Source organism: Ochlerotatus camptorhynchus, unplaced genomic scaffold, assembly GCF_037179485.1.
Source record: "Ochlerotatus camptorhynchus isolate MF236.1 unplaced genomic scaffold, CSIRO-AGI_Acam_v1.1 ptg000213l, whole genome shotgun sequence".
Lineage (NCBI taxonomy): Eukaryota > Metazoa > Arthropoda > Insecta > Diptera > Culicidae > Ochlerotatus > Ochlerotatus camptorhynchus.
Window position 1 is genome coordinate 7,352,445 of NW_027040703.1, and position 26,872 is coordinate 7,379,316.

General features: G+C 39.0%; 1 protein-coding gene across 7 annotated transcripts in view; it reads right to left on the reverse strand.

Annotated features, from left to right (window-relative positions):
* Positions 1 to 26,872, reverse strand: part of Gp150 — a 91,963-nt gene that overhangs the window by 32,662 nt on the left and 32,429 nt on the right. Inside the window, exon 1 of one of the 7 annotated variants that reach the window (XM_065224627.1) lies at positions 9,668 to 9,688. The exons of the other annotated variants lie outside the window; for them this stretch is intronic. The gene's annotated coding sequence lies outside the window, so the exon portion shown is untranslated. Of the gene's footprint in view, positions 1 to 9,667; positions 9,689 to 26,872 lie in introns of those variants that run through there. 7 annotated transcript variants of the gene reach the window in all.

The following is a 26,872-nucleotide window of genomic DNA, read 5'->3' on the forward strand; positions in this document are numbered from 1 at the left end:
TTACGAATGATAACACACCCACTCAAACTAACTAAATCATCTGACAGAGAAATGTTTGTTCAATGAGCTGGTGTAGTCAGATTCCGTGGGTGTGTGGTCATTCAAGAGAGATCGACGTTCAAAGTCATTGTTTACGTTTCGAGTTATACCCTTCTGACATGTTTTCCCTGATATGGATCATTCTTACATTACTAGTGTGCAAATGTATCTATTTCGTTAGTTTAAGGCTCATTGCTGAACGTTTGATGGAACATTCGCAATATCAAGCATGACTATTCAAATCTACGTATTTGATTTTGTAAACAATCATTTCAATCGCCGATTTGTGGTAAATGAAACCCTAATATACCAATACCATAAAGGAACGATAACACAAACGGTAGAAATATTCCACGAATGGTTTGAATGATACCCCGAACACGTCGTTAAGCAAAATAATCATACAAATTTTATTAGCGAAGCTCACTCACAGAAACAAACAACAGAAGCTAGTAGGGGAAAGATTCCCCTACCTGATGATGGTGTTTGTTTGCTTGGATGAGTTAGCAGTAAAGACAAATCGTCGATTGAAGAGATTTTTTACAAAAGCAGATACGTCCATTTGAATAGTTACGCTTCATATTTGTATGGATAATTTATACAGATTCAATGCTCCTTTACACGTTTAGCGGTACATTTTTAAAATCGTGTTGCTAAATTTTACATAATATATGGATTATATTTATATTTTTATGGATCATTCACATTTCTAAGGGATGTTCAACGAGATTTTATGGATCATTTGAGTATTTTTAATCAGTGTTTTTCAATTTTTATAGAACATTTACAAGTTTGTAAATGCAAAAGTACGTTTGCCATATTCTATATTGCTGGAAAGTACGTTATGTGTCTGGACAGTGACAGGCAACGGAACTAGGGCTAACGAGCTGCTGGTTGGGTAGCGGTGGTGGTGGTGGTACCATTCTTGATTAGATGCTGTCGTTTCGCGCACTGTCATGCCCATTGATATGGTTGTTTATTTATTTATTCCTACTGTCACAGTACTGAGTGGATATGGAGGCAGCTGATTGTTGGTTTGCCGGTTGCATGATCAAACGTGAGTGATTTTTGTTGTTGGTGTATTGGGTTAACTTGTTTGACCAGCTGAAGTGATAGACGGTGAAAGTGATAAGTGGAGCTGTATATAATGAATTAAATTGCATGGAATATAATGGAATATTTTAGTTTTTGTAAACAACATTTTTAAAACATTTCATCAATGCTTGCTGAAATGCTCTACAATGTATTCGTGAAGGTGGTTCTGGATACTCAGAAAAAAAATCCGGATTTTAATTATCGCGTGAAATCTACCCTCACTTTTTCGTTATATATCGTAGACATTTACATGAATTCAAGGTTGCAAAGACTCATTTCAGCTAAAACAATGTTTTTCTAAGTTGTGAAATAGTTAGATGCCATGATCAAATTTTGAATTGGTAGGATACAAGAAGAGGTTGCAAAGAATGTGTTTGACATATTAAACCTGTTTATTTCACTTCATGAGAGTCACAATCAGCGATTTTTCACAAACTCACTCACTCACTCACTCACTCACTCAGCGATCAGCAAATCGCTGATTGTGACTCATAGAAAGCAAAATTTACAGGTTTTATGTTTCCAACGCATACTTTGTAACCTCTTCTTGTAAGTTACAAGTAAAACATGCCATCATACCATCTTTTGGTTTTATTATTCCGAAAAACAATATTTTAGCTAAAATGAGTCTTTGCAACCTTGCATGAATTTGTCAAATCTGACAAGAAGTCACATTCATGTAAAGGGTGTCCACGATAAAATTGTATCACCTGCAAATGGCTTTAAATTTAAATCCGTTAGGTTTAAATCTTTGAAAATTTGGGTAGAATTATTTCAGTGTGTTCTGCGTACGCAAGGTTCATTGGCAGATTTTCATTTGTTACAAAAATGGAGTCGGATGAACGCGCAAACGTGAAACAAATGTCGAGCTTTTTTATCAGCTATCGATCGTAAACGAAGAAATCAGGTATCTTTACGATAAAAAAGATCATGTTGGGAATAATTTGCTGCCAAATATAATTTAATTTATTGTTTTTGTATAGTAAAATGTTGCAATCCATAGGATGTATTGTAAACATATTGTGAACTTAATCTCGAACAATAGAGTTTATAATAAAGTTATCTTATTTTATGTTTTACTTATGGTATTTTTCATCCGGGAAGAGCGGGGAACCAATGTATATAAACCCTTTGATTTCAAAAACAAAATAGGAGTGCTTAACCTTCTTTTCCGTTCCATGTTTGACGAAGTAAGCTCAATGACGTTCCTTTGGTTTTGTACGAAATTTAAACCGTTAGCCGAATTTGGAATCAAGAAGCAGTATTGTATTTTTAATAAAACATAAACAGTTTATTACTCTTTATTAAATCTCTGTATGTACCGAGAGGAAAATAAATTCAGAAGTCAATATTATTTTTTTTTCATTCGAAAACGAGAGGTATTTTGAACGGTCGCAACTAAATGGGATTTTTTTATTTTCATAAAAGTCACAGCCCCTCAACTGTAAAAAATAAGTCATCGGTTGATGCATTTTTGACAGCAGTGGTCAACATTTGTCTACGATTGGCTGATATTTTGAAAACATTCAAAAAGTCCCTTTCAGTTAGCGAACGCTTAGTGTAAAGTGCGGGTTGTGTTTAGTGGGCCGCAAATTAGCCCTTACATGGAGGAATGTCGAAAATTTAAAATCCCCCAAAACACACCAGAGTGGCCACCAGTGTCTGTTTTTATCACACAATAACTAACACTTTAAGCCAGTGTAGATGAATTGCGTTTGTTTTGAAAATCTTCTCTGTCAAGTACGAGTAAAATGATCAAATGAGTTCATAGACGAGTGCACGGATGGATTTGAGTTCACTCACTCGACAAAAAGTGACACAACAGGCCCCGCTGTTTACTAAAAATAAACACATGAATAATACTCACGTAACATTTGAAACGGGTCTATCAACTTATGTACACAAAACTTGTTAAACCTTTTTCGCGCGAACCGAATACGCTCACGCAAAATAACAACACCATAGGGCAGAGGAAATTCTCCCCTTCCCGATAGTGCTCTTGGTTTGAATGGGCGTACTTCGGTTCTCGTGAAAAGGACCTAACAAATTATTTACAAAAGTTGATAGGCCCTTTTCAAATGTTACGGTAGCATTATTCATGTGTTCGGTTTTAGTAAACAGGGCCCCGCTGTTGTGTCAAAAAAATTTCAGTAGATGAACTAAAGTTCACCCGTGCACAGGTCTATTAGGTACTGCAGCGTGACGTCACGAATGAACTTAATGTTAATAGGCTTAACCTTTTTGACAGTTCAGTGGTACTGTTTACAAGCACTTAGTCGTTTTTTTTCGAAATTAAATATTCTAAAATTACCGAACTTTAACTTGAAAATTGTCGAGGAACAGCGCGGTGTAAGGATGTTGCTCGTGGACAATGCAGAAGTGTGGTTTACATATAACTGCAGTCTGAAAAATTATCGAGAAAATCTACCCAAGAAAAAATCGACGTCCACGTAAACAGTACCACTGAACTGTCATCAGATTGAGGTTAACCCCGACGGTGCAAAACCTAATTATCCATCGACGAATAGGCGTTTGCTGAGGTTCATGAGGTTCGCTATGAAAGTTTGACAGATAAAATGAGGGGTTATTGGTTTTTCCTATGTTTCGAGGGGTGATTCGACAAGCTTGGGACCGAAGATAGTACCAGAGGTGAGCCAAAAAGTTGAGCACGTTTCTTCGGGACCTACTTGTCTTAGAGTTACCTCTATGGTACTACCGAGGTGCATAGAATTTCGAATGTTGAGACTTTAGAACAAATGTCCAACAAAATAATTAATAATTTCAGGCAAAAATCGTTGCAATCCTCAACTAGCATAAAATTAAATGTAATTTATTTTGAATTTGGAACAAATAAAGAGTTTAAAAAAAGTTCCACAACGTTATATTTGTGTAAAATGTAAGTAACAGTTTTGCATTTGATATTCAATATCATCCCCACCAAGATGAACATGATAATTGATATTGACAACAACACTGGCGATAATGAACACCCATCCACGAATGAATCAAAACAAAATTTTAAACTCAGCGGTTGCTTTGATCAAGGGAATGTGGGCTTGTCAAAATTAAAATTCATGCAGGCAGTATCTTTTAAGGTGATACGGCACGTCATGTAACAATGGCTGTCCCCACAATCATTAAATAAACGTGTTTTGGTATGCGTACGAAAGACATCTTTCTACAAAATAGTACATTACTAAATACATACCTTAAAAAATGGGCCAAAATTGTATGAATAAGATCTGGATACATATTTGTACACTTTCTCACCAAAATATTACTAGTTCATTCACGCATTCACAATATTTGCATGAAAAAGTACGATCAGTCGATTTTGTTCTACTCTGGGCATGTAATTTAACTAACTGTTTTCACTAGCTTCCACTTTTCAGAACCACACTAAAAACAATTACGACACGTGCTTCTACAAGCACTTTCAATTTAATTCACTTTTAAAGATGATATTTACTTAAATGATATCATTTGCATCGTTAAAAACGCGAGCCGCGAATAATTTTGTAAGCTAAAATTGTTTTGTTTACCTTTTTTCTACACACCACATTACGAAGGTGTGTGTACAAATCATTTATCATCGTATCCAGTGTTGTCAATTAAATTGAAACAAAGTGTTTAAAAACAATGTTTTTATTGCTTTTGAAGGTTCTTAAACTGTGTTCAATTTAGAAACCATCACTAATAAATATTAAAACAATATCTTATTTCGTTTTTTCCAGAAAAGAAATGGAAATAAATAAACCTACAAATCTTCTATAGAGAACCTATTTGTCCTTCTGGTTGCACTGGTCGAAGCCATCAGCTGATATTAAAAAGTGCGGGAAAAGAATGATGCAAAAACATAAACATACACGATAAGAAAAAACGTGCCTAGCGGCCAGTTCACATTTACCTACTTTTTACTTTGAGTATAATCACGATCATATTCACCTACTATTGGGTATAACTGACTTACTTTTGGGTAGAAAGCAAATTTTCAATTCCATAAGATTTGAACACAAGTGAATGAAAACTACTTTGATTCACTTTACCTACTTTTGGCTTCCTGTAATAAAGTGGCGAGATGTGTGAAAATAACTTACTTTTGGGTACTTTTTTCTTACCATGTAGCTGAAGGTTTGAGTGCTGGAATCATTTTTGGACCGGTCGTGTGTAACCAAAGTGTACAAAGTGTGGCTTTGAATTAATCAACTACTATGATTACTTGACTTGGTTGGTCTTGGTGGTTAGGCGTATGATATTTTTCTGTTTAGAAAGGGATGTCTTTGGGAGGTGGTAGATCGTTAATTTTGGCAGATTGAATAGAAATGTAGTAATGGTGTCAATAATGGATGATAAATAGACATTCGACCTATTAATAACGAACTCTAGCAGCTATGTTTACGGTAGTTCCGATAGGGCATGATGTACACCCACACCCCTACAGCATCAATGATAATCATTTCACTGACACATAAAAACGAGAGAAAAAAAAGCAAAAAAAGCGTGACGTATCGTATCACCTTAAGGTTGATTAGATTTTCGGCTAATTTGAGTGTAGAAGATATGATTTTTATCAGCACTGGTTGCGGCTGATCAACAAGTACTGCGTCATTATGCAGCAGGAACTTTGTAAACATCCCAAAATAGCCAAAGAATGAACTAGAGGTTCTGACGATGTACAACATCTAATGGAAGGTGTTAAAGGAAAATGCGGGCATTTGGATTCGGAAGCGAGATAAAATAGAATACAAATGGCTATATTTAGCCACTAGGGTGCGTCAACTTGACAACCCCTCACTCTCCAATGCCTTTCGCTTTTTATTGAAGTCCCCACCAGCTGTGCTTAATTTGAACAAATTTGGAAGTGATCTGCAGTTGCGGAAACACTTCAAAGTTTATATGGGAAATGAATAACAATTATTCATTTGGTTGCAAAAAATTCACACATTGCTCAACACATTGTCCATAACAGAGACTTAGATTGGAAAAACCACGCAGAACAACTTTGTTCAAGACCGAGAATCGATTCGATTTCTGTGCTTAAAGATGTTAGTATTCAGCATTTAGATGGGCATTCCATGCGCAAGCTCGCTAAGTAAATGATTTATAACTTTTTATCCCAAATGATTGCCAGTTTTGGATAACGTTGTTGTGAATGGTTTTATTAATCTAAGTCACAAGCAGTGTTGGAAAGTTCATTTAAAAAAAAGTTCTTTCGCAGTTCTTCAGAGAATCATTTCGCTCAAGAACTAGATATTCGAAAATCGCGAACGAAATTAGATTTTAAAGTTCCCGAACGAAATGTGCGAAACAGTTCAGCAAATGATTCCGAAAGAGAATTCCGATTTCGCTCTCTCATCCTATTTAACAAAAAATCGAGAAACGAGCTAGCTGAGGCTCTTGTCTCCAGCCTTGCTTCCACTCACTTGCCATAAAAAAATAATTTTCAGAATTTTGAATTCATTAGATGTTATCATGATATTTTGTACTTGTTAGATACAAGAAGAACTTGAAAGGCAAGTGTTTGACACATAAAACCTGTCAAATTTGCTTTGAGATAGTCACAATCAGCGATTTTACGACTCGCGAACGCTCAATCCGAGTGAACGCTCACGAATCATAAAATCGCTGATTGTAACACTCTGGAAGCGAAAATGACAGATTTTATGTGTCAGATACTTGCCTTTCAACATCTTCTTGTATCTAACAAGTACAAAATATCATTATAACGTCTAATGATTTCAAAATTCAGAAAATCATTTTTTATAGCAAGTGACCCAACAAACATTCCATGTTGAATAAGAGCTTATTCAAGCAAAAATAAGCTTCTTCAGCTAAAAAAAGGCTTATTCAGCTTTTAATCAATTCAAATTGTCTGTTGGGGAGTGGAAGCAACCCTCTTGTCTCCTGTCATGTTTCGTCGCGGAGTAGCTTGAAGTATCTCGCTTAATTTCTGCCGCTCTGCTGATTTTTTTCTTTTTTTTTTAGATTAGGTGTTATGCTTTTGCATGATGATATTTAGGTTGCATTCATGTAGGAGCCACCCGTGCGTTATAATTGGTGGAAGATTACATTTAGGATGCATTTAATACACATTCTGTAACTCTTGTTTTACGTTACTCAAATGATGTGATGAACTAGCCGACGGCTAAAAATCACGGTAATAAAGAAAAAAAAAAAAACGTTACTCAAACAGCAATTCAAACTTGAATGGCTGTTCACGAGTTACCAATAAAAAAGTTACGAGTCATAGTTCGCGATCTATTTCATCGCATATCTGGAACGAAAAATTGTACAAGGAAAAAATATTTTTTGAACCTACTCTCTCTCTCTCTCTCTCTCTTGCAGGTCAGTCAAAGTGGGAATGATATTAGTTCCTCCCTATCTCAAACAAGAAAGTTCGCTCGGGAAATAACGCTTTGCGAAACTCCCATCCAGGGCTGTCCTGCATCAACGTAGAGAAAGCAATGTCACTGATGAAAAATATTGTATTATTATCTTCGTCGCACTCCAAGCAGCGCATGAAACATTCCGTATGAAGACAGTCCTCTTTCATTTACGTTGTGAAAAAAAAAACTAGCTCAGTACGTTCTCTCTCTCTTAGATCGGTCGGTTACTCGGAGAGGATTAAAAACTGCACGTTTTAGTCAGCCGTTCCGTATTGTTTGACAAAAAATGATGATCGTTGGAAGCAACACAAAAAAGTTAAAATGGGTACAAAACGGATCCGAACCACCAACGTTGAGATTAACAGGCTTGTATCTTCACCACTACTGGTCTATCAGTGCTTAGGAGAATTTTCTATTAGCCTTTCTGGCTAAAGGAAAACAAGAAGCGCTCATAGTGTGGTTACTATCTGCTCGCATGCACGTTCGACGGTATTTGTATTTTTTTTGTCCATGCATGATACAAAAAAGAGAAGTGAAGGTAAAATATGCGATAGGATTTTTTCACAGGGATTACTATCGGCTTCTCTTCGTATGGAAGAAGTATGGAAATGATGGTTTTTGTACCACGACAATTTATTTTTGGTTTTCGTCAAACGTCACTGACCAAACTGACCGTTACCAACTCTGCTCCCATCGATAATTTCTCTAGTGAAAACATCTCGCTTGCGATAATGAACTTTCGGCGATATTTCCAACACTGATCACAAGTATGGGCAATATTAAGATATATGGATATTTTTGACAGCTAAACAAATGTCTCCTTTCTCCATACTAGCTTAAAAATTCTCCCGCGAATTCAAATCGTAGCCAAATTCGTTCAAATTTGACGCAGTTGTTAAGGATCTCAGTTCATATCGTAAGAGCAGTGAGGAACAAGGAATTGTTTCCGCTAGCCAAAATTGACCCACCCTAGATGATTTAAGGCCCAAACGCAATGTGGACGGAAGCGGAACGGAAACGGAAAGTTTGACAGTTGTCACAAATGACATCGAGAAGCCTAACCGATGTCGATTTGATTCTAACTAGTTTTCAATCCGACAAGTAGGCTTACTCAGAGCGGGCTTTTCCGCTGCCGCTGCCGTTCCGGTTCCGCTGTCATTGCGCTTGGGCCTTTATTTGCAGTCTATTGCCAATGGTTTTCCTCAAGCAACATAATATTATTCACCATTTTTGTAATATCTTTTGAAATTTTAAACGGATTTCTGATGTTTCTATCTTGTTGAAAAGGGTATAAGCTCCCCTTTATTATGGTCATGTCACATGGTGGCGAGTATTGAAGTAAATTAAAATGTTGGTTTTGAATTTTCTGTCGAATCAGTAAACAAGCCGTTTTGATAAGTTTAAACTGATTTATTTTTCTTTTCAAATTCCTCCAAGCTTATAAACATATCTCATAGAGTGCTCCATAGTGGAATTTTAATTGGATTTATGGAGTACTGACCTCTGGAAAAATACTAATCCAGATTTTACGCTGTGACGAGAAAAACAGGTAGCGTGACCAAGATATTAATACAAAGTTGAGGAAGTATCCTTTCCAATGGTTTCAACACATTTGAAAACGGATAAATAGAACCCGAGATACACAGAAAAAAAGTTGTTGAATATTACATCCAAACTGCTGCAACCAGGTCAATCCATCGGTTGTGTAATGTAACGTTGTACGATTTACATCGATTTTGCGAACAAAATTACATCCATTGATGTAATATTGTATCTGCTTTTTGCTATTACATCATTATTTCATACATCAGCTTGAATTACATTGATCGATATTACACTTTTTTGCTGTGTAGGGAAAACGCACCTATTTTGGCCATGCTCCTATTTTGACCATGTTTTGACGATATTTCACGTTTTCTCCAGGTTTGAGATATTAAGTTGTGTTAAGATTGTTGATTCAAATCATATTTATCAGGTTACATACACAAATCACTCACAAAACGCACGAAGATTTGATTTAATCGTTTTTCTGAGGTATGACCAACATAGGAAACTATGGACAAAACTAGTGCACTTACCCTACATAATTTTGCCGTGTTCATTTTCAGTGTGGTGATCGAAGAGTTAAGAATAATGTCGTAAATTACCTTTTAACGATTAGTCAGCCTTTTTATAATAAAATGTATTTACCTGAAATAAGAAGGAAAAAAGGGATATTAGTGATATTAAAATAAGATGGTGTTTTATTACTAAAATGACCCTTGGCACCGTTTCCAACCAGGGGTTGTGTTCAAACTTATTCCTTAAGGTGATACTCTAAGGAAGCCTTTGCGTGAAACTTCAAAGGCACAAATGTCAGCTTCCACACAACATACAAATTTGAAATTGCTACTCTCTGTTTGTAGTAGCACAGCAAACAAGGAGTAGCAATTTCAAATTTGTATCTTTTGTGGAAGTTGACATTTGTGCCTTTAAAGTTTCACGCTAAGGCTTCTTTAGAGTATCACCTTAACACTAGACAATGGACAAAATACAAGATACAACGGAGGAGTATTTCAAACAATAGATTAGTACCTAAGTAACATTGACAGATTCTCTTCGTTGATTTTCTCCTTGCAACCACACCTCCTGCAAAGACATTTCCAGCTTGTTTAAACATATAGTTCCATTAAAGAAGCATCTAAAGTCTGGAACGCGCAAAAAATTCTCAACTTCAAATTGGTTCTGTTAAAAATACATTAAAAAAACTGAAATGCTGCATTTGGAAGTTGAGTATATATACAATGGTTGCTATGATGAGTTTTCACCGTTTGCTCTCCAGTTTTCAAAATGACGTCCAAGCAAGAGGAGCAGCGTGTCAAAATTTTGCTCGCGCAGCAAGAGAATCCGACGTTCTCACACGCTAAGTTGGCAAAACTGCTGGATGTGGCCAAATCGACCGTGACAAACGTTTTAAAAGTGTTAGGGGAGCGTCTGTCGACCGCCAGGAAGCCTGGAAGTGGCGGCAATCGTAATCCGGACGTGGCAGCGATGACGAAGAAGGTGGCGGTGAAATATATTTAAGCGGAATCCTAACCTCTCCATCCGGGACGTCGCTGGCAAGATCAATGTCTCCCATACTACTGTGCAGTGGGTCAAGAAACGAGCCAGGTTGTCGACGTTTAAGAAGGTGAAGGTGGCGAACCGAGATTACAAATAAAACACGTCGGTAAAGCAGCGGTCCCGAAAGCTGTATACGAATCTGCTCACAAAGTTCGACTGTGTCGTCATGGACGATGAAACTTATGTGAAGGCGGATTTCAAGCAGCTTCTGGGACAGGAGTTTTATATCGCAACAGGAAAAGGGAAGGTGGCTGGAATTTGCAAAACCATCAAACTATCGAAGTTCCCGAAAAAATATATCGTCTGGCAGGCCACGTGCGGTCTAAAAAGCGGCATTTTCATTCCTACGGGAACCATCAATCAAGAGATCTACGTCCAGGAGTGCCTGGAAAAGCGGCTGCTACCATTCCTAAAGCAACATAATAGACCTGTGCTGTTCTGGCCGGACTATGGGAAAAAGGCAATCGAGTGGTACGATGCGAACAACGTGGTTGTGGTACCCAAAGACCACAACCCTCCCAACAGCCCAGAACTCCACCCTATCGAACTGCATTGGGGCTTGGTCAAACGGAATCTAAAAAAACGAATAAATCCATGGAAAACGAGCAGCAGTTTAAATCTAACTGGCGTTCGGTGGCGAATAAGGTCGATGAGACCACTGTACAAAATTTAATGGAAGGGTTTAAGCGGAAGGCACGGCAGTTCGGATTTGGCAAACCAACAGAATAAAGAGCCTTTTTTCCTTTAAATATATGAATTGAACTACCAAAAGAAAAATAAGAAGATTTTTGTGATATGAATTTTGAATGAAAGAAACGATTTTTTTGTCGACCAATTTTTGCGTGTTCCAGTCTTTAATACGGCGAATACAACAGGAAACGGTTTGTCAGTTAAGCTATTGACGAAAGAGAAAGACGATGAAGAGAATCGACCAATGTTACATAGCGGGTGTTCACTAAAAAATGAGAATTCCTTTTCCAACAGAACAAAAAACCTTAGGTGAATGAAAATTGGCACACACTCTATTTCATTCTAACATGTTCAGTCGTGTTCAGCATGCTGTCGAAACAGGAAGAACTGCGTGCGTGCATTGTACAATTCTTTCAAGCGAACAAAAATCGCGGAAAAAAGTACACGGTGGACCATTTTAAGAGGGAAAATGTTCCGGTATCCACCGTATACCGTATCCTGACATCCATGGCAGTAACCAGGAAGGGAATAAACGGCCGTCTAGCGAAGATAATTAATAAGAAGACACTCCGCTCGCTGCACAACATGTTCAACAACAAGGATTCGGTAAGCCAACGGGAAGCGTCTAGAAAGTTTCGTTGTTCGAAGTCACACATCTGGAAGACTCTAAGGAAGCAAGGAATAGTGTGTAGAAAGAAAACCAGATCCCCAGAGTACACTGACGAGGAAATCCAAATCGTGAGATCCCAATGTCGCTGGATGAACCGGAAATACGGCGGAAAGCCAAAATATACCATATGTGCCAAAAGACCGGAATCCGACAAATCTGCCGCAGTGCCATCCTATCGCGGAAGGCCTAGGATACCCAGCAACTCACCAACAAGATCAAAAGCTGCAGCCGGAAAATCGATGTGGCAGCTGTCCAACGTTTATGTTCCAATATCATGACTAAGCACGGTGGACCTCGGACCGTATGTCAATATTCGCTAAGCTTAGTTTGAAGACTTAAGTTAACCCTTTGTATGAAATAAATCAGATTGAACTAAACTTCACTGGTGGTTTATCCCATGCTTTTCATTCTCATTTTTTAGTGGACACCTGTTAGTAGCTAATCAACTTTATTTTGAGCATTTCCGGCCTGATTTGAGATTTGGGCATAACTGTTTTTCTTAACAATCACTTCAATCACCGATTTCTCGCGAATAAAAGCTTGTTTTCACGAACAAACTACACCGAACTGCTTAAAGGAATCACTCCCCTACCTGATTGTGTTGTTAGTTTGCGATTGTTTACGAAAGCAGTTACATACGTCAAAATCTCAAATCAGTCCGGAATTTAGGAAATCTACTTTTGTTTACAGCTACCGTGCGATGTAGCATTGACGGTGTCGTGAAGTGAAATGTATATTTCTGCCGTACCATTTGAAAACGGCGCAAAAGCTTTTGTAATCAAAAGTTGTAAGGCCCTTTACACGTGAACCGAAGTACGCCCACGCAAACCAACAACATTATGTGGTAGGGGAAATTCCCTTTCCCATAGTAACAGTGGTTTGCGTGGGCGTACTTCGATTCATGTGTAAAGATCCTACATCTTTTGATTACAAAAGCTTTTGTGCCGTTTCCAAATGTTACGCCTGATTCGGTATGAAAATAGGAAAGTCAAAGATACACATCAATCTGATCGGAATAAAGTTTTTCTTCGCAATTAGGAGGCTTTATTGGAAGGATGATTATGTTTTAAAGCTTATTTTAATGAACTTCCTATGCAGTCTGTCAACATTATTATCACCATGCAGTGGCGACATCTGCGAAGAGCTTTTACTGCAATATTCCAATTGAAAAAATGATTATCAAACATTTGGAAAAAGCGATTGTCAAACCTTAAAAAAAAATCATTATCAAACTTTAGATTCAGCACATTGTAATTGTGAACTACGGCAGATCAGCTCCAACCAGATCCCGAGCAGGCTTGAGGCTTTATGCAAAGCTCATCTCATGAAACGAGTGCTCCTTGAATTGGGTCAATTCTTCTTGCCGATTCCGTGCAGTGAAGCGTTGCGCAGACCGGCAGATGGTGCCCACTCACTCACTGGGATCGCCGAATCGCGCTGCGTCGGAGAAGATGTGACAACCTCGGGCAAAGTCTCAAAAAGTCAGTCTTCATCTGCATATCGATGTTTTTCTTTTGTCGTTTCTTTCTCTGTTTTTCATTAAACTTTAATGAATTTTAATACAGCAGACGGGACACCTTTACGAGTCAGCCAGACCATCATTGGCGTCGTCGTTCGTGAACAATATGAATATGAAAAGTGGATGGATGGAATTAGAAACACGAGAGGCTCCAAATCGATCGTTGAATAAATAATAATAAAAAAAACTAAATTCTTCAAATAGCTATCTCGATCGGTCACAGACAGTCAATGTTGACTGGAGACAGCTTAAGCTTGCCAAGGGGATATGATTTCATTCAGGTGTGTTTCAGATGAAATCATCTTCGATGGTAGAATTTGTACACATCAAACGATTTCTGAACAGACAACGTTTTTATTGCTTTCAAAATTTGCAACAAAATCTCATAGCTTCTGTTCTGTGTGTACAGTAATCTATCGATCATTCAACACAGAAAACGAAACCGCAACTGATCGAGACCATGTGGCTGACATGGAAATCGATCAATCATATGTTTATATAGTAAACTACCGCGTAACTTTTTCCAGTAGGAAGTAATCGCGGATGCAGAGATTGATCGCAAAACAAAAATCACGCATTCTAAGCAAGAGAAAAAAAGCGTTATCTTAATCACACGAACAATTTATCGCCGGGTCGTCATCTCTCTTCGTCTAGCCTGGCCAAACAAGATAATGGCACCTATCTATTAGGTTTGCTTCCTCCTACTGTATCTAGCGCTCAAGTGCCATCGAACCGGACAACCGTGTTTGTTTATAATATCTCACATTGAACTCCGCTGGGGCCGCTCCGTGGTGCTCCGTTAGAAAATAGAAGATCACAATCGACTCTGACTTCACTAATGCCACCTCACAGTCCAGTCGTTTGATTGGTTTCGCTCGGTGAGTCCAGTCGAAGTACGAGTGTGAAATGATTAATTAGATCTGCTACCGATGGGTGCTTTTTAGCGTGGACGGTGGATGGAAAAATAGAGACTATCGAGATGCCGCACTCTGTCGCCACCGGATGATGATAGTCGCGACAAAGTCGGTGCTGGTTATCGTGTTGAACAAAGAGACGTTTTTCTATTATCTCTCGAAGTGAGTTTGCTGGTTGTGGTAAGCTAGGGCGTTTAATAGCTTAGGGAGCATGCATTAAGTACGCCCCTTTCGCCACATTTTCCCCATACCTTTTACATTGTTTGTCACAGAATTCTAATTCCACCCTTAGAGAGCGACGTACTTAATGGATCAACCTCGTAGCTAAGTAGCTAGGCGGACCAGATGAATACTGAGGGAGCATCCATTAAGTACGTCTCGTGAAATTTAGAAAACTAACCCCTCATCACCCCTTTCGTCACGTTTTACCTATAGCTTATGCATTGCTTGTAACAGATTTATCAACCCACCTACCCCCTTAGGGCGGGACGTGCTTAATGGATCGACCCCATGGGCAACGTCGTTTGGTAGGCGATGCACACAGTCTATATGCAAGTGCTAATTGGAAGGTAATCATCGTTGGGTTGAATGTTTTAAGGCCCGTTGCCAAGCCGTTCGTAGGTAATCGAAAGTGGTTAAGACAGAATAACGTCATAGATAGTCCACTAATTAAAAGTGCTGTTTAAGAACTACAACAACCCGTTCAATGTTGTGTGTTTGTGTGACGAATTTGATTTTAATTTGAATAAATGCAAACACACAGTTGGTACTTGAGCGGGTCGGTTTTCATCTCTTTTTGCCAGTGGTGGCGGGGGGACACACCCCTCACCATCCCTCTCCAAAGGGGGAGTTTGGTAAAGAGAGATGAAAAAACCGATTTGTACCTTCCTTAAAAGTTGTCCTAGCTCGCTATTCTAATATCTATATACAATCTTCACACTGCCGTACTCTAACGGAACTATCAACTCTATGATTTTATCTACTCCATCTATCGTATAAAAATTACCACTACAGTCTGTTATTTGAAATTAGCATCTTCAACTATGTAAATTGTTGACTTCACGTAGAAGTAATACTAAAAACATATAGTCAAAGTAGTAATTTCTAGTTTATTAGTAAAATAGTTCAGTCTATACGAGTAGCCGTAAGACGGCGAAAAATAAATAGCACAACCAGAAACAAATATCGATATTACAAATATATAAAAAAAATGAATGAGAAATTAGAAACTTCGTTAATCCGTTCGCTAGAATTATTTTAAATTATCACAGATTATGTTAACCTAATTCTCTGATCATTTGTGCAAACTTACTTTTGCGCTGGTTATTGTAACTTTTATATTAGTAAACCTTTGTTTTCAAAATTTCTTAGGGACATTTAAGTGAATTTTGATAAGAACTTCAAAGCGAATTTAATTCGAAATACAATTACGATGTAAATTTTAGGAATACAGGCCGGACTCGATTATCCGGAGGCTCGATTAACCGGAGGCTCGATTATCCGGAGAAAATGGCTCGATTATCCGGAGTCATATTTTTCTACCTATCTTGCAAATTATTTTTCATAAACCGCTTGGGAAACCGACTTTCGATCCGAGGACGAGTAACATACATCGTTCGACTCAGTCTGACAAGATCGGGAAATGACTATATTTAAGTGTTTGTTTGCCTTTGTTACAAAATCCGGCGTTAAGGGGTTTTGGATTAACTTTGACCTGAAAGGAATCAAACATAGCATGTGCCACAACAACATACAAAAACTGAATCTCATGATGGTCCGTTCACTAATTACGTCACGTTTCAGGGGGGAAATGGCAACCGAACAAAATTTTTGAAGATCCGTAAAAAAATGTACCAAAGGGCCTTTAACCCTCCGTTACTCGCGCTGTTGTAGTTTGTACAACACACATGAGTTTTCCATTGCCATTTTGTTGCTGAGTTACCAATCGATCTGAAACCAGCCAGTATTCATCAAAAAACTTGTTTTAATCTAAACAAGCTAAACTTTGATTAAACTAAAAATGCGGATAATAGGGAAAATGTAAATGTAAATCGCGAAAACTGTGACCATACTACGTGGGATTTGACTTAATTGATTACAACATGGAATATATCAAGATTCTGGCAAGATAGAAAGTTACTGTCTCTGACAAAGTTGTTCAGGAGATCATAGCCTTGTCGCTGGTGGACAGTAGCTCAGAATTTTCTCACTACGTAGCGTTAGTATACATGTGAAATTCTCGCATGTGATATATCTCGAGATCCTGACCAGATAAAAAGTTACTGTCTTTCACAAAGTTTTTCAGGAGGTCAAAGCCTATTGCTTGGTGCTCATTAGTTCAGAATTTGCTCACTACGCAACGCTAGTATACACGTGAAATTCTCATGTAAAATATCTCGAGTTCCCAACCAGATAGAAAGGTACTGTCTTCGGCATAGTTGTTCAGGATGTCAAGGCTTTTTCACAGGTGGTTCAGAGTTTTCTGACTTTGCGGCGCTACTATAGATGTGAAACTCTTGCATATAAAATATCTCTAGATCCTGACCAGATAGAAAGTAAATGTATTCGGCAAAGTTTTTCAGTTTTTTTGTCACCCAATAGTTTAGAATTTTCTCACTATGCGGTGCTAGTATATACGTGCCTTTCTCCCATATTCAATAGCTCGAGATCTTGATCAGCTAGAAAGTTGCTGTCTTCGGCAGAGTTGTTTAGGGGGTCAAGACTTTTTGGCTGATAAACAGTAGTTAATAATTTTCTCACCACGTGGCGTTAGTATACATGTACACTTCTCGCATATGCATATCTCGAGATCCTGATCAGATAGGAAGTTGGTCAGGAGGTCAAGGTCTTTTGGCTGGTAGGCAGTAGTTCAGAATTTTCTCACTTCATGATGTTAGTATACATCTGAAATTCTCGCATATAAAATATCTAACGTTCTTGACCAGATAGAAAGTTACTGTCTTGAACAAAGTTGTTCAGGAGTTTAAAGCCTAGAGTTTATGAGAAAATTCTAAACTATTGTTCACCAGCCAAAAGACTTTGACCTCCTGAATAACTTTGTTGTAGACAGTAACTTTCTATCTGGTCAGGATCTCGAAACAAACCACATGCGAGAATTTCACGTGTATTCTAGCGCTACGTAGTGAGAAAATTTTGAATTACTGTCCACTAGAGAAATCTATCTGATCAAAATCTCGAGATATTTTACATGCGAGAATTTTGCATGTATACTAGCGCCACGTAGTGTGAAAATTCTGAACTATTGTGCACCAAGCAATAGGCGTTGCTTGGTGCACAATATGAACAACTTTTTCGAAGACAGTAATTTTCTACCTGTTCAGAATCTCGAGCATAGCATACGCGATAATGTTATATGCGACAGTTAGAAGATACTGAGAGGTTAGCACATATCATCGGCAGGAGACGTGCGTGTGAGAAAATTTGCGAACCGGTGGGATTCGAACCCACAATTCCCATGGGTTCGAATCCCACCGGTGCCCTTAGATTTTTTCGCAAATTTTCTCACACGCACGTCTCCTGCCGATGATATGTGCTAACCTCTCAGTATCTTCTAACTGTCGCATATAACAAATAAAAATTGACTTTCAGTCGCTAACCTAAATACGCGATAATTGTACACGTTTACTAGCGCCATGTGATGCAAAATTTCTAGGCTACTGTCCACCAGCCAAAAAATCTTGACCCCCTGAACAAGTTTGCCGAAAACAGTAACATTATATAGGCTAAGGATTTCGAGCTATTGTATATGCGAGAATTCCATGTGTATACTAGCACCGAGTAGGGAGAAAATTCTGAACAACTGTCCACCAACGAAAAGATCTTGACTTCCTGAAAAACTTTGCCAAAGACATTTATTCTTTATTTCGTTATCTAGTGATGTATCACATGCGAGAACTTAACATGTATACGAGCAGTGTAGTGAGAAGATTTTGAACTACTGTTAATCAGCAAAAAAGCTATGATCTCCTGAACAGCTTTGCCTAAGACAGTAACTTTCTATCTGGTCAGGATCTCGAGATATTTTATATGAGAATTTCAAGTTTATACTAGCGCCATGTAGTGAGAAAATTCTGAACTACTGTCCACCAGCCAAAACTACTTGACACCCTGAACAAGTTTGCCGAAGACAGTAACTTCTATCTGCTCAGGATCTCGAGCTATTGTATATGCGAAAATTGCATGTATATACTAGCGCTAAGTAGTGAGAATTTTCTGAACTACTCCACCAACGAAAAGATCTGAACTTCCTGAAAAACTTTGCCAAAGACAGTAACTTTTTATATGGTAAGGATCTAGAAATATTTTATATATGCGAGAATTTTACATGTATACTAGTGCCGCGAAGTGAGAAAACACTGAACTACTGTCCACCAACGAAAAGGCCTTGACCTTCTGAACAACTTTGCCGAGGACAGTAATTTTCTATCTGGTCAGGATCTCGAGATTTTAATGTACCTCATGATAGGTTATTATCCAAGTCCGATTCTGGTCACTTTCCCGGGGCACCTGGAACTTGTCCGAAAGTGGCCAATGTGGTCCAAGGTACTTAATTTTTTCCACCATTGATCTGGTTATCGAATTTTGATATAATCTGATGTGTCGCATGATAGGTTATTATTCAAGTCTGGTTCTGGCCACTTTTCCGGAGGCACCCGGAACTTGCCCGGAAGTGGCCAATATGGTCCAAGGTACTTAATTTTTGCCACCATTGATCTTGATATCAAATTTTGATTTAATTTGATGTGTCGCTTAATGGGTTTTGTTCCTTTCAAGTCAAATTTAGCTTCATGGCCCATAAACGCCGGAACTTGTTCCGGCCATATCTACAAAACCAGTGGTCCGATTCCATAATCCTTCAAAAGCGTTCAATGGAACCACTAAAACATTAAATGAGACCACATAAGACCACAAAAAAATTTTTTTTTTATGGCTCGATTATCCGGAGGGCTCGATTATCCGGAGTGAAATTTTTTTCAAGACTCCGGATAATCGAGTCCGCCCTGTAATAGCTTTGCTTAATGAGAGCTCGAAACTGATCGCAACCAGTGCTGCGTGATGTCAACAATGTCAATTGGCTTTAGATATTGCTCCAGCATTGAATTTCACTTCCGAAACTGATATTTGTAACAAGCATGATATTGCTGATTTACATACATCTTAGCATGCATTGACATTTCACAAATAAGAAGAAGCATGATCCGCAGCTGTCAAACATAAACACAACCGGATAATAACCATCATTCTTCGAAGCCTCGGTTGAAGACAGATCGATCCCTCTTGATGCAATCGACCCGATCCGCTGGATTATCAATTGTATCAATCAGGCTATACTGGAACCACATGTAACCCTAGAATCTACTGAATAATTGTGGAGACGGTGTCCTCATGAAATGGAATAGTGTAGTAGTCCATAGGTTGGTTGGAGGATCTTCCTTTGCCAATGCGCTGAAAGGCAGTTTTAATTTATTTTACCATTCAAATATTTCAAGATTTCTTCAATTTATCTTGCGAACTTCCACCTGAATTGTTGTTTTGAATGTTTCTTTTCACATTTTATGTGTTGTCATGCGAACAAGGTTTTCAAGGAACGATTTTGGTTCAGTGTTCGGAAATCCCAAAAGTAGCTGTCAGTGACGATTGTCAATTTCGGTGGTCAAATCTGACGCCATTTAATCATGTTGACAAGCTTCTGCATTCATGTTCGATCAGATGTCACAGCTGTTGTTTGCGGTGACATCGATCGGAAACTGGACACAATCTGTTTTCCTATAATTGCTCACAGAGGACACTGCAGTGCAAAACATGTCTGGTACCTCTATATATGTATTTAGATTATTATTCGAAGTCCCTCCTTTTTACACATTCTACACACACAAAATAGCTCACCCCTCCCAGAATTTCCCGCCGATTTTTATGAATGGAATGCGCAGAATATGTAAAAAAGGAGGAACTTCAAATGTTAAAGCAAATGCATATATTGAGGTACCAGACATGTTTTGTAGTGTCAGGTACTCTATTTTGTAATCTGTGAAAGGGAAAGCAGGTAATGAAGCAGGTAAAACTGTATGGGGAAAAATAATTTTTATTTAATTGTAGCTTGTTTAACAATAATTTCCGGGAAAAACTGAACGACAAAGTTCTGTTTTTGACCTGAATATGCACCGAAAGCGAATTATTCCAACTTCTATCCATTTCTATATGGGGATTTTTTTCACTTCTTACCAGCGGAACAGTGCCATCTCTGTGGAAAATGGTCGAATAAAATGATTAATTGCTAATTTTTCTCTGAACTGGCAATATCATGCGGTACGACTTTGATATTACAATCCATATTAATCCCGAGCAAAGTCCAGCATCAAAATTACAGCAAATTGAAATCAAGTTTTGATGTCAACATCATACTGGAATCATAATTTGATTACAGTTTACGCAATTGACAAATTGGATACCAAATTTTGTTTTCATTTTGCTGTACATTTGCTCTTCAAAAATATGTTGTTGCGGTGTTTGTTTTCATTGCCTTAGAATATCATCAAATTGAATACTTATTTTGTTATCAATAGGAAAAATGGACATCAAATTGAGTGTTCAGTTTGCTCTCACTGATAGCAGAAGTAGTTTTCAATGTGATGTCACAGGAAGATTTTTTTGCTCTCAATTTAGATATTTTAACCGTTAAAACGACCAAAACGACAGCAACCCGAGTAATCATTATCAGCGAAATCACATCAAATTAAGTTTTCAATTTGATCTCAGGCTCGGGATACCACTAGGGGAAAGTTGAAAATCTTACATTTTTCTTAATAAATGAGTCATTTTGTTTAACTGTGCCTTGTTTCAATGGTACCGATGAGTTTTCTAAAGATCAGTATTGAAATAGTTGGCTTAATGAGAAAAATCTGCTGTAGAACTTTGAATATCAGCTGGATAAATTAAGATGTCAATGTAATTTGCGCACTGACATTGATACGAATGACATTGATATTGGAACTGTGTGAGCTGATACTGACATCAAAGGTATCATATAAATTTTCGCAGTGATTTTTGTGAAAAACATATTCAGTAGCAATACTATAGGAAGATTTGTTTTAAAGCTGATAGAATGGGTTACATGAAGTATTTAAAAAATCTTTACGATCAACTTTTGATCCATGACATACGTTGTACAGTTGAAACCGATCATATACAAAACGATCATTGCTTCGAAAACGACCCTATTCAGGGTGACCAGTGAAATTGCATTCTTGAATTCCCGTTTTTTCCAAGTTCTCTAAAGTATCCAATGATTAGAATTGTTTTATAAAACGTGCAAAATGAATTTTTTTGAAGGTATTTGTGAAATCATATCACAAGGGGTGGTCACTCTACACACTTATTTTGCGCCAACATTTTTCTTACTGTGCCTCAGTGTGCCGCAGCTGTAACGGCAGTGCCAAGAAGTCATTGAACTGGCTTTTGTTTGCTTGTGAATAATGCCTTGTTTGGCAACCCGAAATTTTAACAGCTCTTGTTTTTGTTTTGTTTTTCAATGTTTACAAAAACGACACGGACTCCAGTTAGGACTACACATTGGATGCAGCCGTCTCCAAGAATGCCTACCACGGATGAGTTTTCTCCATCTTCGGCGGAAGACCGACCCCGCGCAACGAACGTCAATCATTAGTCAACCAGTTCTTCTGGGATCCGGAGGAGGAAACGGATTAGCACCGAATTGTTCACCGCCCGAGTATCATCCGTTGGAAAACTGGAAACACCGGCCGGAACACACGTCGGACTGATGAAGGACACACCGCTGACCCGAAACGGACCAGCCAACTTCATTCAACCGGCACAGCAACAGGGTGCAGTAATGATTGTCTACGGACTCGATAACAACACAGCCAACACCGATAAGCTGTTCAATCTGTTCTGCCTGTACGGAAATGTTGTCAGGATAAAGTTCCTGAAGACCAAAGAGGGTACCGCCATGGTTCAGATGGGAGACGCCAACGCAGTCGAACGCAGCATCCAGCACTTGAACAACATTGAATGAATGGAAATGATGGTAGCAAAATTCAGATTTCATTTTCCAAGCAGAACTACTTGTCAGAGTCCACCGACCCCTACACCCTGCCGGACTATTTGATCAGCTTCAAGGACTACAGCGTCTCCAAAAACAATCGCTTCCTTTCGTTGATCCAGGCCAGCAAAAATCACATTCTCCACTTCTTCAATACCCCACTCGTATGTCGCCCGAGGATCTGCTGCTGACTACATTCACCACCAAGGACTGCCACCCGTCGGAAGTGCGAATCCGCTGAAATCATAAAGTTCCTCCTCCGAATTGACCGAGTTCCCGAGCGTAGCCCTGGCGGTGTACGCCATCATGAAGTGCAACCACAGCGCGATCGATCACACATTTACAAAATTCCCGTTCATTATGAAGCTGTGCTTCTCCTCCTCCAAGACGATGAACGGATGCTTTAGTTGCATTGGAAGCAGCCGCAGTCGTGGGAGCTGTAGCTATGGAGGTCTCCGGTCAGGTCAAGATACCGCTGTCAGCTGTTCTTTGTCTGGGAGGAAATGTGGACGCGACTGCCGTCACGGGTGTAACGATTTTGAGAATCCATGATGAGACTTGGTGGAGATTCACGGTTGTGTTTTGAAAATAATTTGATTATATTGGGACAAGATCAGTAACAAATTTTTACACATGCACACTGCGCAGGCGCAGAAAAAGTTCAGTGTTGCCAGTAACTTTAGAGATCAGAAAAATTGTAAGCATGGGTGCCAACTGTGCCCAGGTGTGCTCAAGCTTGTTTTTGGCACACTGTGCGGAGTGAACATACCCTTGTCACATCATTATCATATCATATAACTACAGGAAAAAAAAAAATTGAAACTGAAAGTATAATTCAGGCTCGCTTGATATATTTAAGGGATGCGGTTTAAGACGGAATTCCATGGAATTTTACTTAAATTTTTGGTTTTGGCTATGAAAACAGCATAAAAGACTGCACTCAAAAAAATGATCACCAAAAATTCGTTTTAGGTCGGATATTTTTGAAACTCTCAGGGAATAAATAAACACATAGGGGAAATGGATGTAATGTCGGCCTAAATGCCCCTAATTTGGGCCCATACAAAAATTCAGTATTCAACTAAATTTTCATTAGCGACCAAAAATATCCATTAGTACCGTCCCAATGACGTGTTCATCTAGATAAAATTGATAAATAGCAGATTTTTAGCGATGGGCCCAATCTTAGATCCATAGGCCAACATTAGAGCCATTTCCCCTACCAGCTATGTTTTTGCAAGGTTGGTTTATTCATCCTCCTCTCCTAGGCTAAATGTCCGCACCTTGACTTCGTACCACTCCATCACCGGTTTCGCGTAATGGTACGATGCCAGATCCAGCCAAAACAGAGTAACACCAACAATCAATACGAAACTAACGATTTTAAATTGGCTCACTACTTGATTAGCCTATTGGTCCCAAGCAAACGATTAACGTATCCCATTCTAGTCGAAATTCTAGTACTACGCAATGTTTGTTTTGATTCACTATGAAAGTTTGACATATAAAATGAGGGGTTATTGGTTTTCCTATGTTTCGAGGGGTGAATCGATTAGCTTGGGACCGAAGAGAGTACCAGAGCTGAGCCAAAAAGTTGAGCACGTTATTTCGATACCTTCTAGTCTTAGAGTTACCTCTATGGTAACACCATAGAGGTAACTCTTAGACCAGAAGGTTCCGAAGAAACGTGCTCAACTTTTTGGCTCAGCTCTGGTACAATCTTCGGTCCCAAGCTAATCGATGCACCCCTCGAAACATAGGAAAATCGACGAACCCCTTATTTTATCTGTCAAACTTTCATAGCAAATCAAAACAAACATAGTGTAGTACTGGAATTTATACTAAACGTTAGTCGATTTGTTTGGGACCAATAGGCTAGTCAAGTAGTGAGCCAATTTAAAATCGTTAGTTTCCAACCGGTGGTAACACCTTCGTGGGACCGAAGGAAAGACAGCAGGCGCTTCTGGAAGCATTCTTCTCTATATATTTGGCCGTTGATGGAGCCGGTCGATATGCACGGCTTGCTGAATTTGCCGCACCCACAGATCGCCTGCCACACTAAGTACTTTTTAGCAACTTTGTCGACCTTCTTCTTCCAGGCCCCCAGGCGTCCGCTTTAATGTGCTTGGCGTCCGCTTTAATGTACGTTTCGTCATGGTCCATTACGATGTATTTCGGCTGCACCAACCACTCGTGGTACAGCTTCCTGGCGCGGGATTTGGTTACCGTATTCTGTTTTCCTTGAAGACATGAAGTAGGGCCCACTTCACTGTCTGCTGGACGAACCCGACGGAAGAATTGACCTTCTTGGCCACGTCCCAAATCGAAAGGTTCGGATTGCGGTTGAAGTAATCCCTCACCATGCTTGCGTTCACGGGGTCGGTCGTCTTAGCTTTTCTTTCGCTGCCAGCTCGCCGCTGGGTCGTCTGGGTCTCCTTGATCGATTTTACCATACGGGACATGGTCGAATTGTCGATTCCAAACTGTTTCACGATCCCCCAGTGAGACTGGCCTGGATTTTCCACGACCACTCCCATAATTTTTGTCTAAGCACTTCTTGCTTTCAATTCATCTCGATTACTACTTGACATATTGTGACGAGATTTAGCACATGTAAACATTACATTATAAACTAGTTTTACTCAAAATTTAATGAATTTTAATTCATGCAATAAAAAGTTTAACACAGAAGAAAGCATTGCAGTTTTTTCGAGTACAATCTTTACTTCTTTTTTTACAAAATTAGAATCAATTTGCGGTTTTGAACCAAGTTCTGCATAGTTTTTTTTTTAAATCTAATGTTCAGGTATGGGAAAATTAAAACAAATTAATATTATTTTCCCTTACTTTAAAATTCTCCCTCTAACTCAAATCGCAAACATATTCGCTGATATTTGGCACAGCTGTTGGGGACCTCAATACAAATCGAAAGGGGGTTGTAAAGTAAACAAGCGAGTGATGCTTTTGGAAGAGTGTTTGTAAATGACAAGACCCATTGATTGGTGTTTATTAATCGGAACTACACCACAATTCATACCAAAATTCACACTTTACTACCGCTCCGCTGTGGTGCAACGGAATCCAGTTTCATCGCCTCATTGGCCGGGCACACATCTGGGCACACCGAGTCACGTTTCTTCGTAAATCAGTGCAACAGCAGCATCAGTTTGTAATGTGTTTTTTCAGTGTTGCATTTCAGTATGTAAATTTCCAGTTCACCATAAGCGGAAAACCTACCGCCGGCCGTCGTCGCCGAGCCGCCATCGTTGCCGGGGAGGCCCGCAGTGGATCTCAACAAACGGTGTTGAACATAAATAAAAAGAACCAACAATAACAAAACCATACCTTCGTTTCTAAATTTCAAATACGCTTCGAGGGTTGCCTTTTTGCTTAGAAAAGGAGGAGATGAAAAGTAAAAGGTAGGACCTAGTACTACCACTGACTGCCAACAAACCATTTGGTTCGGATTGTGTGTGTGTTCCTCTCTGTTTCGCTTGGTTCAAGCGGTTCAAGGTAGATGGATCTTTTGTTGACACACCATCTGTTGAGAGATCGAAGCAGTAAAGCTGCGGAGATTTGCCTAACCCAGAATCCGTAATTTTCTCCATCAGCTTGCGCTTGTAATTTCTGTTTTCTTAAATAGTTTAGTTTCATTTCTTCACTGGGTATGCAAATTCTAGCTTTGTGCTTTGTGGCCAGGCCTTGTTTACGCTTTGTGCATATAGGTATGTATTATTTGAGTTTTTTTTGCCTCAAATAGAAACCGCGTCGGCAGCTCCAGACCGAGCCAATATTTATGTGAGTGCTTTAGAACGCGTAAAGAATATGGAATTTCTACGGTCCTGCCAAAGGGCTGTGTATAAACTACGTAAACGTCTTAGGGGGGAGGAGTGTTGTCGAGTATTCATAGTTTTAAAAAATTTGTATGGACGATTACCTTAAACCTTCCAAAATCTTTCTACGTAGTTTACGAACAGCCCCAAAGACGACGACGCCGATGGTGGTAGCGATGGTGGGAGGCGTGGAGGATTTTGTGGTTAACTTCGCCACTGACGCCGGGGGCTCTCAAGTTGTATTCTACAGAGCGAGATTTTATATTTGTGTTCACATTCGTGTCAGCGCACGTTTGCGTGGGTGGATTGGATTAGCTTGGTAATGGCTAGGATTGGTTGGCTTTTTGTTCGATCCGTGACAATTAATTATTTAAGGAAATAAATTAAGTGATGTGCTCACGTTGGAAAAGGTGCTCTGGGAGTAGCTGTTGGTGTTCTGAGAATGTCAGACTCAAGTTTGTAATTGATTTTTTCAGCTAAAATAGCATCGATTCTTCTATAATTTAAAGATTGGTGATTCGATCATACACATAATGTTTTGATT